We start from the raw sequence: 2500 nt of genomic DNA on the forward strand, positions 1-2500 counted from the left end.
GATAGAACAGGATAGGACAGGACAGGACAGGACAGCACAGGACAGAACAGGACAGGATAGAACAGGACAGGACAGGACAGGACAGGACAGGACAGGACAGGACAGGACAGGATAGGACAGGACAGGACAGGACAGGACAGGACAGGACAGGATAGGACAGGGCAGGACAGGACAGGACAGGACAGGACAGGGCAGGACAGGACAGGACAGGACAGGACAGGACAGGATAGGACAGGACAGGACAGGATAGGACAGGACAGGATAGGACAGGATAGGACAGGACAGGATAGAACAGGACAGGGACAGACCAGGACAGGACAGGACAGGACAGGACAGGACAGGACAGGACAGGACAGGATAGGACAGGACAGGACAGGATAGGACAGGACAGGATAGAACAGGACAGGGACAGACCAGGACAGGACAGGACAGGACAGGACAGGACAGGATAGGACAGGACAGGACAGGACAGGACAGGACAGGACAGGATAGGACAGGATAGGACAGGACAGGACAGGACAGGATAGGACAGGATAGAACAGGACAGGACAGGACAGGACAGGACAGGACAGGACAGGACAGGACAGGATAGGACAGGACAGGATAGGACAGGACCAGGACAGGACAGGACAGGACAGGATAGGACAGGACAGGATAGGACAGGACCAGGACAGGACAGGACAGGACAGGACAGGACAGGATAGGACAGGATAGGACAGGACAGGACAGGATAGGACAGGACAGGACAGGACAGGACAGGACAGGACAGGACAGGATAGGACAGGATAGGACAGGACAGGACAGGATAGGACAGGACAGGACAGGACAGGACAGGATAGAACAGGACAGGACAGGACAGGACAGGACAGGACAGGACAGGACAGGATAGGACAGGACAGGACAGGACAGGATAGGACAGGATAGAACAGGACAGGACAGGATAGGACAGGACAGGACAGGACAGGACAGGATAGAACAGGACAGGACAGGACAGGACAGGACAGGACAGGACAGGACAGGACAGGACAGGATAGGACAGGACAGGACAGGACAGGATAGAACAGGACAGGACAGGACAGGATAGAACAGGACAGGATAGAACAGGACAGGATAGGACAGGACAGGACAGGACAGGACAGGACAGGACAGAACAGGACAGGACAGGACAGGACAGGACAGGACAGGATAGAACAGGACAGGGACAGACCAGGACAGGACAGGACAGGACAGGACAGGATAGGACAGGACAGGACAGGACAGGACAGGACAGGACAGGACAGGACAGGGACAGACCAGGACAGGACAGGACAGGACAGGACAGGATAGGACAGGACAGGACAGGATAGGACAGGATAGGACAGGACAGGACAGGATAGGACAGGACAGGACAGGACAGGACAGGACAGGACAGGATAGAACAGGACAGGACAGGACAGGACAGGACAGGACAGGACAGGACAGGACAGGACAGGACAGGATAGAACAGGACAGGATAGAACAGGACAGGACAGGACAGGACAGGACAGGACAGGACAGGACAGGATAGGACAGGACAGGATAGAACAGGACAGGGACAGACCAGGACAGGACAGGACAGGACAGGACAGGACAGGACAGGACAGGACAGGATAGAACAGGACAGGACAGGACAGGACAGGACAGGACAGGACAGGACAGGATAGAACAGGACAGGACAGGACAGGACAGGACAGGACAGGACAGGACAGGACAGGGTGCAGGACAGGACAGGACAGGACAGGACAGGATAGGACAGGATAGAACAGGACAGGACAGGACAGGACAGGACAGGACAGGACAGGATAGGACAGGACAGGACAGGACAATGCAAAGACATGACAGTGCAAATGCAAAATATAATAACAATAAACAATGCAAATACAGAACATAGTGCAAATACCAAATATAATATGAACAATATAAAGAAAGGCAAATGATGTAATATATACTGAATGATGTGGTGAGTGTTGTACAGTCTGTGCTCAAACCGTAGTGTGATAGAGGAGCAATGTTTTATATAGAGAATGTTTTATATGTGTGTGTGGTTGAGATGCAGTATGTGGTTCAGTCTGAGGTGATGTTTACGCTCAAGCAAGCGGCCAACTGTCTTTCAAACAGCTCCTGAGACGACGATGTCCTTCTTACCGCAATGTAACATTTAGGCTCGTCTGAATGCCTGTCAAACATCTGCTTTGTATCATTTTAAATAAAACCTTATCCTCCACCTCTAGTAAAGAGTATCATGGTGGTTCATGTGGGGGAAAGGCTTGTGTTGAAAGGTCACAACTCTTTATTTATGATTGGTCTTATCTAGCAGCTACTGGTTTCCGGCTCGGATCTCCAGCCTGGTTCAGTGTTCGTCTGTGAAACTCTCAAAGACACCACAGTTTACAGAGACAGTACCTGAACAACATGATGCTGCTCTCCAGACACTCACCTTCTCACCTTCTCTCCTTCTCTCCAGACCCTCTCACCCTCTCAC

General features: G+C 52.2%; 1 protein-coding gene across 1 annotated transcript in view; it reads left to right on the top strand.

The window, feature by feature from the left end:
- The window catches only part of LOC311327085 (fibroblast growth factor 10-like), a gene marked incomplete at both ends in the record, with an annotated part of 55204 nt that overhangs the window by 17493 nt on the left and 35211 nt on the right, over positions 1-2500 (top strand). The gene's annotated exons all lie outside the window — the stretch shown is intronic.

Source organism: Borostomias antarcticus (assembly GCF_949987555.1).
Source record: "Borostomias antarcticus genome assembly, chromosome: 30".
In the NCBI taxonomy this organism is placed as follows: Eukaryota; Metazoa; Chordata; class Actinopteri; order Stomiiformes; family Stomiidae; genus Borostomias; species Borostomias antarcticus.